A 15,855-nucleotide genomic window follows, 5' to 3' on the forward strand; every position below is an offset into this window, starting at 1 on the left:
AGGGAAAGCTGAGGATAATCTTGGTATCTTGTCATTCTGGCTTAGTGGCATCGTTATTATTTTTATTCCTTCACTGTCTACAATCTATTTATTCACATGTGAAAAGGAATGAATTGGAACGGTGGAAAAATCTAGTGCTTGTCGAAGTGAAGAATAAGTAATGTTGGGTAAGCAGAAGCAAGGACACTGTGTAAACTTCCTCACCACATTCTCAACTGCACATGGCATAGATTACTAAAATGGTGAACCACAAAGATCTAGTGAAAGTGGAATACCTCCTGATAGGATGTTTAAAACAACAAAGTCTCTTTTCCACCAGCGACTAATACTTGAGTTCACTTCACGTGCAGAAGTGAACTTTTGGTATTATTAAAATCTACTTATTGTCTATGTTCTGTTATTTTAACTAACGAAAGGTTCAGAGACACAGACACCAAGACAAAATCTCTTCTACCATGCAGTCCACAAAACTACAACTATTCGAATAGGAAACTTTTCTAATTGAAAAGGTGACAGTATAGAATACATTCTCAAATCTAGAAGATCTGTATTCTTGTATTTCAAAATCATCCCAAATGAAGCAAAAAAAACCCCAAAGCTGTCTTTATGGACGTATTTAATTTCTGTTCCTTCAGAAAACAAAGCTAGAGCATAAAGATTTTGTGCGCCACAAGAAGGAACATTTACTAAAGAGTTATTTCATTTTAATAAGTCCATTTAAGATGGAATAATCAATTAGAACAACGTTCTAAAGAAAGAGAAAATTAATGGCTTGAGCTAAAATAAAAAGATTATTTGATGGGGCATATGGAAGCCAAGCTCAACTCTGAAGCTTGGAGCCTGCACAGCTGTTCTGTCCCCATAGTTTGAGCTAAGCCTATGAACAACAGTATGGAAAGGGATCATCCAGGTTTCTGAGTCAGACCCCACAATCTCAAGCAAATGCATTGTACAGCACCTTTTATGAAACGATCAAGATCCATTCTTGAAATTGACTTATTTGTGGGACAATAAACAAAACTGAACACAATTCAGGGGCTTACTTTCCTGTTCAGCAAAACAATACACTGTCTAGAGTGTCACTGCCTAAGAAACAACTACATTTTGTTATGTATTTTATTAAGCTGAACATAATGCAAACTAAAGGCTGCTGCTAACACAAGAAACCACTTTTTTCCTCCATCTTTGTAATGTCCTTCCCTTCTTTCTCATTTGTCCTGTTTTGGTTTGGTTTTTTTCCTGTTTGTTCTCTGTACTTAGGACACAACACATTTTACCTTTTAAGCCTGTACATAATACCTCTCTTGTACAAGTTTTTCTATGCCTGTGTAACTGAAATAAATGAGCAAAGAGAGTTATTTAGAAGGAAACAGAAGGCAGCACTCTATCCATCACAGAAGTCCTTGAATGCCTTTCATAACACCTCCTGGGAGGTACCTGAGGTGCAGGTAGCCCAGAGGGGTTTGTCACAAGCTTTCAATGCCTCTGGCAAGTGCACATATGGAAACTGATGCTCTTCCATCACTAACACATTTCCTGAACACATCCAAATGTCCTTCTTTGAGAGAACTGCCTCCTTTATATTTATCAAAGAAAGACAAATAAAGCTAAGACAACTCCAGTTAAACTGACCCTAGATAACAAACCCTACAATTTCATGGATACTAATGTGGTATAGCAGCCATTATTCTTACTCTAATTGGGAAGACATTCTACATCCAATTTGAACATTTGCCAACACTTGGAATCCTCTCCCCACCGCTCACTCAGACTTTACCAAGGTAGAGTCCCACAACTTCAACAATCTCTGTACAGACATCACTGTTAAATCATGCACATTTAACTACCAAAACAATTATAGGATTTAATCATGAAATGCCCATTAACTTCAATAAGAGGTCCATAATGATGTATGTAAAACCTTTTGCCACCAATAGGTTACTATTTTTACTTTTAAACCAACTTCTTGGCACTTACTTTGATAAAAGAAAAAAAACATACAGTTTGCACATGCTTTAGCAACAGTAAGAATATCTTCACATTGGCTTCAACATTTCAGTTTACAAGGGACATTATTCTAGAAAAAAATTAAAACATTACATAATTTAAATTTAATGATATTTTATCTCCTGAATAAATTCTGAAAGGATTTACTCCATAAAATACTACAATATAATGGAAGTAATTATGATGTTTAGTAATTCTTATAAATTGAGCAGTGTGATTATCTGCACTTCATTAAGTGTGTTAACATGTTGGGTAAAATACTTATAATTGTATCACTCAATTTACTGGCCTTTGCAAATGTTGTAATTCATTTCATAACAAATCCAATATGCTAGCAAAATGTATTACAGTGATCTGCTAGAGCATACATCAAAGTACTGCCCTCACCTGGCTAGGATCTGAACGCAGTAGCAAGTATGGTCACTGTCTTACAGATTTGTGTTTTATTCCCAAGGTAAAAAACAAAAGTTGTTATTATACGTGTCATAAATATCAGGCATAAACTTGCGTTCATACAAGCTAAGGCTTTAATAGAGTTGCAGGAATCAAGCAGTGCACAGGCCTGGGTGTGCGGGGGAGGCTCTGCTCTACCCTAACGCACACCTTTTGTTTTCAGTTTTCTCTTTTTATATCCTATTCTATTACATATTCATTACTAATTCTAAGAAAAGGTTGGGTGTGAGAGTCTGATCCTCTCTCTTGTTAATCAACAAAGATAAAGATTGCATCGTCTCTCCTTAATCTTGTTACTTCTGGGACTCAGACTCGGTGCTTGGCCCAAAAGCTCAGAGATGCAAATCAACAGACAATACCTTTGAAACTCCTAGACCTCACCCTGGCTGGACTGCCCAGGAAGCCTCCACCTTATCTCAGCTGCCCCCAAGGGCTGTGTATGCAGGGTGTGGACAGGTGTAGCCGAGAGAGGGCGGAGGCCCTCCCCCCGGCGACGCCGGACCCCTGCGAATGTGTGAGAATGCACAGGAAGATGCCCTGGGGGGGCTGCAGCTGGACACTGAGCAGAAAACTGTATAAAAAGGCAGGAGAAAGGCCTGCCAAAGTGTGGCATCCCCACCAGACCAAGGGTGGTATCCCCACCAGTGGTATTCCCACCGCACCACCAGTGGCATCCCCACCAGACCAAGGGTGGTATCCCCACCAGTGGTATTCCCACCGCACCACCAGTGGCATCCCCACCAGACCAAGGGTGGTATCCCCACCAGTGGCATCCCCACCAGACCAAGGGTGGTATCCCCACCAGTGGTATTCCCACCGCACCACCAGTGGCATCCCCACCAGACCAAGGGTGGTATCCCCACCAGTGGTATTCCCACCGCACCACCAGTGGCATCCCCACCAGACCAAGGGTGGTATCCCCACCAGTGACATCTCCACCGGACCACCGAGGGCAGACCATCACCAGACCACCAGAACTGCCCACCGCCTGAAGAACCTCTGACAAACTCCGCAGAAGATCATCCCTGGGCCACGCACCCGTCTCTCTCTCTCCCCTTCATCGGCGGCTGAGGGTAATATGATCACAGCCTTTTCCCCTTCCCTGCTCCTTCTTTTCTTCTCCATCGATCTCTTTATCTTTCTCCCTCCCCCTTCTCCCCTCTCTCCCTCCGTTTTGCCCAACCTTATCCTTTAATAAACAGTTTCATGGTGATATATGGTCTCGTTTGCACCTTAATTTCACAACACGGAATCCATAAGAACTGGTCTAGCTCCGCTGGACAGAGATACTGTTAATCTCTGCTCCTCCGGACCTTGACATTGGGTTTTGCTTATCAGTTCTAAGATGGGAGGTGTCTCTTCCACACATGTCTCTTTTTATTCGGTGGTCCCTCTGGCGGTCTTCAGGGATGAAGTAAGGGATCTTCCTCAAGTGTCCGCTCCATGAACTCCAAACTAGTCCTCTGTTTGCTCATGCACAAAGGCTGTCTCTTCCACCTGCCTCACTCCTCCACCAAGCTTTCTAGCTTCTAATTATTTATTGCTGTTATCTTAAGCCAAGTGTATGCTTTTGTGACGGTTGTGCAAGGAGGAGTGCAGCTCCATTCAAACCCCTCCTTCCTCCCTGTCTGTGGCCTCTTGCCACGAATTGATCGGATCAAATATATATTTCTCACATATGCAACTGGGACAGCACTGAAAATCTGGGCACACTCAGCTGAATTAAGGCCTCTTATTCTAGATTACTCATGGCCTAAATTACTCATGCCTAAACTTTAACAAAATGGAAGTTACTTATTTCCCGAGACTGAACAGTACCACTCTTTTTCACCCTTCTCAGGCTTTTCCAGAAAAGCTGACACTACAGGTTTCCCGGCATCTCAGATAGTATGGGTCAAGTTCAATAAGATAGAATTGTCTATAGACTGTCTCAGATGTTCTGGGAGATGTTAAAAGGGAGTAAACCACACAGAATATAAAAGGCACATCCCCCCTCAACTCCCAAAATAAAGGAGAAGAAAACTGGAATGCCTACAAAAATTAAACAACTTCACCAAAAATATTGACTTTATACTCCTGCAAAACATGTTTGACTGTTCTAAAGTTAGAGAAGATTTATATCCACAGGATTAATGACATCCTGCAAATGTTAAGGATCATTTACTGGTAATTAAATATGACCAGCATAAATGTTTTCAGGAATTACTGAGGGGTTGGGATAGTTTTGTTTTTATTAGCCCATCTCCCCAAAGATTTACAAATTCCACAGATCTATGCACATACCAATTGAGTACTAAGATCACTGAAATGTGCAAATGTCTTGTTCCAGTCTCTGTAAGGGTTTTGAAATTTTGTTCCTCCCTTTGTGACCACTCAACAGAATTTTGGAAAGCAGCCCAAGAAGAAGTTGGTTTATGAAAGTACATGAAGGGTACTCTGCATTTCTGTATACGTTTGTATAGAATGCTCAGTATGTACATAGCAGGAAGTTTTCTGGACACACACCGTCAGAGCACAAGGATTTATCTGTATGACATCTCTGCTACTCATGGGTATTGTTTTGTAACTCATTCTCTTGAGTCAGAATATCCTGCTTTAAAGTTAAGGAAAGAGACCACCTTTGTTAGAATTTCAGCATTTAAAACAATTGGTTCTATTTCCAGTTCTTCTAAAAACTCTTGAAAAACCACTAATCATTCTATATTGCAGAAGTGCTACAAAGTAGAGAAAAATGAGACAATATTTCCATTATAGAAATTCCTTGAGAGGACAGAATTTTGACTTAATAAGCAGTTTTCCATTAATAAAACAACCAAAAAAATGTGGAAGGTTTCATTATTCATATTTTTGATGTCCCAGCTTAAGGTAGTGGTATCACAGCTCACAATTAGTGCAAAAAATCATACATCTCTAATAGAAAAGTCTTTCCAGTTGTTAGCAAAGTACACACATATGCCTGTTTCTTTCTGGAATAAGTAATAGCAATTCTTTAAAATACTATACTAAAAGTAGAATTCTTTGGAGCTCTGTGGCTAGTTCATTAGGTAGCAGAACTGACAGAGTGACTTGCAGCAGACTAAACTGGTTACCAGAGTCTGAACATATGCAGACTCACGCAAGCATCCATGAGAAGAGCTGTTAACGTTAAGCTATTCCACTGCAAATTTAATAGCAAACATGCCCTACTATGACTCAGAGTACAATATGTCTTCCTGCCCTTCAGTATAAGAAAGAAAAATAAATAAAATGTTGATGAGAATGTTGCTTGGAAATGTCAAAGCAGACATTCTCTGCTTGCAATCTTTCAGGAATATTGTCAGCATTGTAACATTCAATTCACTCAACTCTTCTACATCATGCAGATAAGTAAAGCTCAAGTGGTTTGTATTACCACAGCACATTCAAATAGGAGTCAGTAGCAACTGCATTCAGGAGTTGGGTAAAGAAAGAGAAATAAATGAAGTAGAAATCAAGTCAAAATATAGAGTGGAAAAAAAAGTAACCCACCGGTAAGGCACTGAAGACGTTGGAATTTACCATAATACAAAGAAATAATGTTAGTGAACACTTCTTAGTAGGCCATGGTTCTGTTTTCTTTTTCTTTACACCAGCCTATTTGGTGCTTAGAATCCCAGAAAACCAACCATAATGCTGAGATTGGTAAGTCCAAATAAATTTTTCAATCTTAAGACACCTACTGTGAAGCTATAATAGATTGAGGAGACCTGACTATATATATATATGCGCTAAAGGTATAGTCATATACATCACACCTCGATGTGCAACATAATATGATGTGACTTTGTGCAAATTATGTAAACACAGAATGAAGAATACTTACTTTCTTTCTCTGCATTGACATTAAAAAAAACAACACCAAAATCAAACAAACCACTGTCTGCTTTAACAGTTTTCCTAGATCTCAGTAGAACTGCCCAGAGGAAGTAGAACATACATCATGCACACAAGTTATTTACTAACAGCATTTGGCCTAAGAAAAGAAGGACAAATTATTCTTGTGCAGCATGAATCTTCACAATATTTTTTTCCTGACAGATATTACCATTTAGCCAAACAAAAAAAACCTGGAAAATAAAGTATTTCTTCATTTTCTTCTTTTTCAAGGTCAGAGAATATAATTGCAAAGCATTTTTCTCCAGTTTTCAGCTTTTTAAAAATAAAATTGTACTGAAGTTAGAACAAAACATGCTTCAGCTGAACTGGAGATTCATAATGGTCTTTTCCAACCAAAATGATTCTAAAATCGAGTCCACCAATTATCTAACTCTACCAAATGTGGTGATACACAATGTCACTTCAGACCCCACCTACACATCTTTTAAACACTTCCACAATTGATGATGCAATCATAGAATCAACCAGGTTGGAAAAGACCTCCAAGATCATCCAGGCCAACCTATCACCCAGCCCTATCCAGTCAACTAGACCGTGGCACTAAGTGCCTCATCCAGGCTCTTTTTGAACACTTCCAGGGATGCAGACTCCACCACCTCCCTGGGCAGCCCATTCCAATGGCAAATCACTCCGTGAAGAACTTCTTCCTAACATCCAGCCTATACATCCCCCAGGACAACTTGAGACTGTGTCCCCTTGTTGTATTGCTGGTTGCCTGGGAGAAGAGACCAACCCTCCCCCTCCTCCCCCTCAGGGAGCCTATTCAAGCATTTAATAACCCTTTCACAAAGTTTCCTCTAATATGCAATCTACACCTTCCCTGGTGCAACTTGAGGCCATTTCCTCTCATCCAATCAACTGCTACTAGGGAAAAGAGACCAGCACCCACCTCACTACAACTGCTATTCAGGGATGTGTAAAGAGTGAAGTCTCCTTTCAGCCTTATTTTCTCCAGGCTAAACAATCCCAGTTCGCTCAGCCACCCCCCTCAGTAGAATTGGTCTCCAAACCCTTCACCAGCTTTGCTGTCCTCTGGACACATTCCAGCAACTCAATACCTTTCTCGCAGTAAGAAACCCAAAACTGAACCCAGTACTCAAGGGATGGCCTGCACAGTGCCGAGTACAGGTGCACAATCACTTCCCTACCCTTGTTGGTTCTCAATACAGGCTCAGGATGCTGTCAGCCTTCCAGGCCACCTGAGCACACTGCTGGGTCACATTTAGACAGCTGTCAAACAACACCTCCAGGTCCTCTTTTGCCAGGCAGCTGTCCAGCCACTCTCTCCCAAGCCTATAGCACTGCATTGGGTTGGTGTGACCCAAGTGCAGGATCCCGCATTTGGCCTTGTTTAACATCACAGAACTCATCCCAATCTATCAATCCAGCCTCTCCAGAGCTTTATTACCCTCAAGCATAGTATCAACACTTCCTCCTAGCTTAGTGTCATCTGCAGCCTTACCCAGGGTACACTCAACATCCTCATCTAGATCACTGGTAAAAGTATTGATCAAAACTAGCCCCAGTTCTGAGCCCTGGCTGACATCACTAGTGACCAGCTGCCAACTCAATTTGCCTCCATTCACTACCACTCTTTGGGCTTGGCCAGTCAGTTGTTACCCAGCAAAGCATCCACCTATCCAAGGCATGAGCAGCCAGTTTTTCCAGGAGGATGCTATACGAGACAGCATCAAATACAGAAATCAAATCTTCCACCCTGGACAAAGAAAGCTCAGAAGGGGCCAGCATCACCCTCACCCTCTCTCTCCCCTAGTCAGCCAAGATTAGTGGAAGATATTAGAGAGAAACAAAGAGAGCTAGTGCCTAAAAGCTAAGAAGAATTGTTTGTACATTGGCTTTTTATACCTCTTAAACAAATGAACAATACAGAGTTTATCATTATTATTCTTTTAGAACCAGTGATCTAATTTACTTAGATTCTGCACTGAGATTTCTTAAAGTCCCAATTTCTTTACTGAAATGTTCCAACAAACCTTAAACCACCACACCAGGTATTATCAGCCTTACACATAGAATATTAATTTTTGTAATAGAGTTTTGAGAAGAAACACTTTAGAAACTTGGGATCAATAAGCAGAAATTACTGGGTAGGGATAGAGAAGGCACCTCTAAGAATCAAAAACGACTAATAGAAAGAAACAGTCAAAATTCAGCACTGGAAGAGGCTGACAAACATGTTCTAGAACTGCCTATTAGATCTTGATTAGTACAACATGTCATGTGTTCATATCTTTCAAAGAGGGAATGGGAAAGCATTGAGCAGAAAGACTGGAAAATTTGAAGAAGGTATATAATTATTTGAAATAGAATAGAGAGAGGAGACAGCATTCATAAAGCTAAACAAGTATATCATAGAAAAATATTGACTATTGACAAATGGAAGGGAGCACGCACAGGAATACCTGGAATTGTTCTCACACATCATTGAGTTCTAAATCAGCTGTAGCCATTTGTTAATAAACCTTGGGAGTCAGAACAGATAGCTTTGGAAATAATTTGCTTGATACCCAGCAGACAACAGAAAAAGCTTACAATTTGTCAGGATGTATAAAGAATGGGGTTGGGAATAAAAATGAGATTACAACGACACTACATAAATCAATAGTAAGGCTTTACCTGGAGTGTTCAGTCATGGCTACACAGCTTCACAGAGATATAAATAAGGCATCCAGCAACTGACAACGAATATTAAACTGCCAATTACTTTATATCTTCTAAACCAGAGTTAAAATAAGAAGGCATGCTAAGAAGGAGGCTAACTGGTATGCATTCCTAGCATCAAAACAAGAGGATGCTTAATAAGTGAGGTTAAAATGTTAACAAAAAGAAACTACTATGGATATAAATTTTCCATCTTCAGGAAATCTAAGCATCAACCATGAAATACCTGGGGTTACAAAATACTCCTTGGATAGGGAGTTCTTCCAGTGACTATTAAGTAAGATTTTGATATTTCTTTCTTCCATGTAGCTGAGCCTGATGCTGGAGGTTACTGACCAGCACTGTCTGACTGATAGTTCCAGCACTTCACTGTCTAAACTGCTGCAACAGATCATGAAGAGCTGATACTAAGAGTATATTGCTAATACTCAGTCATGAGGCATTTCTCACACATGATTTCTGAAGATGTACAATTCCTCAGAAAGCAAAGCTGCAAAAATGCTAGGCATTTAAAGCTACTAGAAATCATCTGAAGAGATAAAGACACACAGACCAAAAAAATTGCTGTTTTTCTCAGTAACTCAAGAGCCAGAAAGTTCTCACGACTGGATATAACTTTTCAATGTGAATGAGACTGAGTTTAGATCAGTAAAACATAAACAAGATGGCAACTCAAATTCTTTGACACACGAACAAAGAAGGAACATGCAAATATAGCCAAATTCCACATCACCATGCTCCTTCCTGTCACCTTTGTTCAGATTACTGCCCTTAAATAGACTTTTTCCTTACAGAAGTCTGTGCACACTGGGGAAGCAAAACCACTAAATACCATGTTTACAAATTTCACTATGGTCTGGATATTCAATCTCCGATTCAATTTAGACTCACAGCAATGAGTCACACCACTGCAATACAAAAGGTGTACTGTTGAATCCTGTGTGAAAACACGCTTTTTGCAGAAGTGACAACAGCAGAAGCTTGTAAAATACTGAAAGGACAAAAGAGCTCATTGCAGAATCAGTGAAGCTTCTGGGACTCATCATTGACAGATTCTCTAGTTGTTCTTAGCTTTTTCAAGAATACCGTGGAAAATAAGCTGTCAAAGTATCTCCCACAATTCTCCTCTGTCTTGTAGAACAGCAAAATCTTAACGCACAAATCAAACATAGGCAGCTTCATTCAGACTGCAAATCATATTGCGTGCCCTTGATGCTTTCCCTTCTAGTAGCCCCTTTATAAATACTTTCATTCAGAACAAGAATATCCACTGGCATTAACCCTGCTAAAATCAACTTTCTGTTAACAAGAGTGTGTGAAATTCGGTCATAAACAACTATAATGGTTACATTTGAATTCAGATATTTCTTAAGTCTGCTTTCACAGGAATTGTTTTCATTATGGGAGAATTATTTGCTCTAGGACTCCTAAGGAGAAGAGAGCTGCAGAACGTAAGAGAAGCTACAGGCTCAACAGGAATACCTACTAATGCACAGAACAGCAGCACATGAAAAATACTACACTTCTGTCACCCTAATTGTCTGATGGAACACTAAAACCTATGCATTTATCCCACCATGTTTAAAAATTTTAGTAAGTTTCTATGTCCAGAAAACACCTTTGTAATCACAGAGGTCTTAAGCACAATATAGATTATTTTTTAAACATTGTTTTCTAAATTTGGCACCAATTCAGAAATATTTCTCTTAATTATTTAAATCTCAAATATACTAATATATTAAAAAATACACCATGTATCCCTTAAGGAACTGACTTCAGCCTACAGACACTGAAACTTGTAATCACCAGCCACTGCTGCAAATGATATCTGAAAAAACACTTGATGAAAACGCATACTTGTGAACACGCCTACATTTAGGCCATAACTAAGGCTAAACTACAGCACTCAGTTTCTCAACCAAGACCTCTCACCAGCAGGGAAAAGAAATTGAGAAAAAGAGAGAAATCCCACAGGTTGAAATAAAGACAGATTTAATGAAATAGCCAAATTACTACCAGTGTTAATACAAGATACATAAAGCGATAATCACCCCAGCAAAGGTACAGTAGTCACAATATCCAGGAAGGTAGTCCTCAAGAGCAGGATACAGAAGACCACTGTCAAAAATATCCCAAGGAAGAGGCTATAACAAAAAGCTCTCCTCTGATCAGCAGATTTTCTCTTTTATTCTTGATGTTCCTGGTATGGGATACACCTGTGACCCAGCTCCAGCCGGCTACCCTGGCTGACTCAGAACTGCTAATGGACTGTAGCCCATGGCTGGCCTGGGATTCTGTCCCAGCAAAACCAGGACAAAATTGCATACTATATTAAAAAAAATGCTTTTAGTCTAATTAGATTGCTTTCTCAAAAATAATATCAATATATCAGTAACTTTGGTTGCACTTTTACATTTTAAAATCTTAAACTAGGTATCATGCTGAAAAATTCCACACAGAAGCCATTGCACTAAAAATACTGCAAAAATAAAACTTTGTTTCCTGGATATTTTTTATATTATTTGAATTGTGCTCTGTCATGGTTTTTTGGGCAAGAGCATGACTGACTGAGAATATTCTACGTTTTTTTCTAAGGAAAAAGGGCAGTAAGATAATAATGCTCTCTCTGAAATGGAGAAGAAAATATAGAAAGGTCCTACTGAAAGACGTGCAAGAGAAATACAGCATATGTGAATCCCTAACAATTAATGCAGATACAGGAGAATTCCCCCAAAAAACTTCCCCCCAAACAAACCCAAAACCACCACCAAAACCCCAGTGCTCATTTTCTCCCATCCCCCATTGTCCTCCATTTTGGCCCAAACGGGCTAGATACACTACATCCGCCAGCAGCCTTGAAGGCCACAGCCTACCACAGGGTCCTCCTACACGGTTACCTAGTTACCAGATAAGATCCCTCTGGAGAGTTGATGAGGCAGAGAGAAAAGAGAGAGAACTGACCTTGCTGCTTACTTTTAAAGTATTTGCAGGATTATGGGATTGAATGTCATAATTATGATATCTGAGGGCAACTGGTTCATCCCCTGGGACAGATCTTGGTCTTTGTAGATAACCTGTAACCCCTCAAATCATAACATGCTTACTCCAATTAAAAAGAAGAAAAAATCCTACCTTCTAAGGGTAGCGTATGCATATACACATAAAGGTGCAGAGGTCCTCCATCTTATTATAAGATTTTAACACTTATTTTTCAGAGTTTTCTGTGTGTTCTAAATTCACCACAACAGGCATCACTGAGGAAAAATACTGGTCCTTACTCTGAGGAGGTTATTTGTCTCATTTTCCCAGGAGCTGACTGTTCTGGATTCCAAAGGGGATAAGTACCGTATAAAATTGCTAATAAACTCAGTCCTGACCACAGTTCACACTCCACCTGGCATCAGACAATAAACAGCAATGGGTAAAATGAGGAAGCTTGAAGTCTTCCTACTCAGAGCCTTGTTGGCAGCCTGAGACAATCCTCCCTGTTCATATCATCCTTTGTTAAACCTCGTGAGATTAAGAGAATATTCAGTGACTTCTTTCAGTTTCAAGTACATACAGAAGCCCCTGTTTCTTGCACAGGACTTCTTTCCAGAATCAAATTGCAAACTGTCTCCTGTGGAATTAAAAAAATTGTAAAACTAGAGGAACTAGATGAAATGTTTAGCATACAAGCATCAACCCATGTAGAACAGGGATAATATTTGTCCCTAGCTCTGGACTAAAACCTCCTTGAGACTCCCTTTACCAGCTCACATAACTACTTTGTTCACTCCATAAGAATTGAAGTATAATGGTGATTTCATGTATGTGACAACATTGCCTAGACAATCAATGAAAAAAACTCTATTGCCTGGGCTGCTTTGTACCTGTTTCTGACATTTTTTGTCATAGTACCTTAAAAGCAACACTAAGAGGTATATTATTGCTGGAAGTGGCCATAAGAATAAGGAATTTGGACAGAATAAAACTCTTTTAAGTTTATCAGTGAATCTGTATTGTTTAAGGAGCAAAACCAGCTATGTAACTTCTGCCAGTACAGTTCACTGTGGTACATTCTCTTTGAGGCAGGTGCAAAACCCAGTTCTTTGGAATATTTCTGCCTTCTGTTTTTTTTGTTCCACCATAGCTAGTGAGCTTTCTACATGGGGTTTAAAAGTTCCTCAACTAATTGACTGAAGAAGTGACCCCTCAAGAGCTATTACAGATAAAGAATTCCTTCTTCCAGCAATCACTGGAGAGCCAGAGAGCATATCAGACAAGTATGCTTACTGCTCCAAGATACCTCCCTAAAACTATAAAGACAAACCCCATGTAATTAAAGGTGAAGAATATCATATGGATTAGCACTGCTGAGAGAAATTTAAATGGTCCTTAATTATAAACATCTAAAAATTATACTGTCCTTTATCAGGTACTAATTGGGACAAATATTTTAAAATGCTGGAGTAATTTTTATGCTTTTGCAATATTAATACACCTACCATCTGATTTTGTATTTTCAAACATTACTTTGAAGCTCCTGTAGCAAATTATTCAGTCTTATTACTAATTACAGCTTGCAGCTTGAAATACAGTGTTATCAATAGAGTTCATCTGCACAAATATAAAACTTAAAATTGAATTAAACTGTTTCCCCTTTGTGAGAGTATTTTAGAATATTATTAGTTGTGAAAATTAATTTGTTACACTTAAAACCAGTCTTTAAAGCAGAAATATCGCCAGGTCAACAGCTACATTTCATGCGTGGTACTTCTTCAGCCTTCATGTTGCAAGGTTTTTTAATCTTCTATCAAATAAAATCTTTGAGGGGGCAAGACAAGAGAGCTTATTTGTCACCTTACTGAACAAAATGTAAAAAGCTTTAGCTTTATATCAAAAGGTATATAAAGAACACTGCAGAAAAGCTGAATCAATCTTAACATCAAACTATTTCATTTATTTCTAAATTACCGCTGAAAAGGTGGAGGAAAAAAGCTACACATCCTTAAGTTTTATTTTCCTGGTGCACTTTCTCTTCTCACTTCCTACTAAACTTTGGCTTCTTCCACTTTGGAAGCTTTGGAAGTCCATAAGATATTAGAAGTAATCCAATAATTCAGAGAAAAGCAGAGACACAACACAAAACTATGCACACACAAAAAACTGACAAGAGACAAAGACAAGACAGACTATGTCAAAGGAATGTCACAGACCATTCTCTATGTAAAGAAAATATAGTCAGCTACACTGAAACCTGAAGCCATTCAAATAAAGCCTTCATTCAGCATATGTATATCATTATGTATTATAATTAGGTACATAACTATCAATGTGATAATGGGAAATGTTTCATGGTCAAATGCTATTAACTGCAATATACAAGGATAAAGGGAGTAGCTAAGACTACAAAACCCTATTCCTGAAAACAAATATTCAAGGGTACACTAATATTAAGTGCACCTTTCTCTTCTAGGGTAAAGTTGCTCAGTCAAAATCTTGTCCTATTGTCCTTTGTTGTCTTCTTTACATCTCTAGCAAGACATGCAAAATTGACATACAAGCAAAAAGGGTTAAACAATGTGGATGTTCCTCACCTCCTCTCAATGATCAACTACAGTTCCCAGACTTTATAATTTTTATCTCTTCTTCTGATAGTTTTGTAAGCATTTCACAGCCAGTATGCATCAGTGTTTGTGTCAATTTTTCTTTGACCATTATGGAGGATAAAATCTGTCATGTAGCATCTCGTATATTATTCGTAGATTTCTTACACTTTCCAATACAAACACTACACTAACTGAGCAAATATCCTGACCTCAAGAAGGTTTTTCTGAGCCAAATGCTTTTGTATTTTGTACAAAAACAGTGAATAGGATCTTTCCCTATGATGAAAAATTCATTTGATATTCGATAGCAAAGAGGATAAACTACTAAGAGAAAGTCAAAATAGAAACTTTCCAACACTTCTTTTGCCAAACATTTATTTTGTCAAAACAGAAATTCGGCATGACAGTTTAATGAGGACTTGGGAAAATGTGCTTCCTTTTTATCCTCTTCTTAGTTTCTCATGCTAAAGTCCAGTTTCTCTCAGTTTAATGCTTCAACTTTCAAGCATTTTAATTTTGTGTGAATTCATTCCCTTGGCCAATGTACCCAAATGATTTGATCATGATGCTGAAATCATTATAGCGATATCATTGATTAACTTTGTAACTGCAGTAGAAAATTCTATAAATTTAATCATTGTCTTCAAATAATAACACATGGAAGAACGCATCAGAATGAGCACCATTCCCTATTCTCTTTGCAATCATTGTCATGTAAAATACTCACTTTCCAGCTATGCTTTGTCCCAGACAGGATCTTTGTCATTAAAATGAAAGCAGATTTTGATATGTAATATATTCTCTGACATGTCAGGGTGGCACCACTTTGACCTTTTCAGTATTACACATTTCATTGGGGAGCCTGTACCTTCCTTTCTGCTTTTGTTACTGATCAAGAAATAGAAGCTGAACAGAGGGCAAATCAAACTGGAAATCAGAAGCAAAAAAGTCAAGCTCATGGCAAATAAGCACCTGAAATTATAAGTACATGAAATTAAATTCTATTTTTAAAATATTTAAAACTCTAACCCCTTCTTTACTGACTGGGAAAAAAAACTTCTGAAAATACAAACAAAACAAAACCACACCAAGGTTTCCGGTTTTTGAAACTGTGGTCTCACATGTCCTCTCACACACTGAACCTTTTTCATAAATGGGTTTCTTTCACATTCTTCCCTCAAATTTATTGCTATTATCTTCACACTCA

General features: G+C 38.7%; 1 protein-coding gene across 19 annotated transcripts in view; it reads right to left on the reverse strand.

Annotated features, from left to right (window-relative positions):
• GRM8 (glutamate metabotropic receptor 8) overlaps positions 1 to 15,855 on the reverse strand; it is a 405,616-nt gene that overhangs the window by 316,647 nt on the left and 73,114 nt on the right. Inside the window, exon 1 of one of the 19 annotated variants that reach the window (XM_064142395.1) lies at positions 11,109 to 11,196. The exons of the other annotated variants lie outside the window; for them this stretch is intronic. The gene's annotated coding sequence lies outside the window, so the exon portion shown is untranslated. Of the gene's footprint in view, positions 1 to 11,108; positions 11,197 to 15,855 lie in introns of those variants that run through there. 19 annotated transcript variants of the gene reach the window in all.

This window comes from Pogoniulus pusillus, chromosome 4 (assembly GCF_015220805.1).
Source record: "Pogoniulus pusillus isolate bPogPus1 chromosome 4, bPogPus1.pri, whole genome shotgun sequence".
NCBI classification, from domain to species: Eukaryota; Metazoa; Chordata; class Aves; order Piciformes; family Lybiidae; genus Pogoniulus; species Pogoniulus pusillus.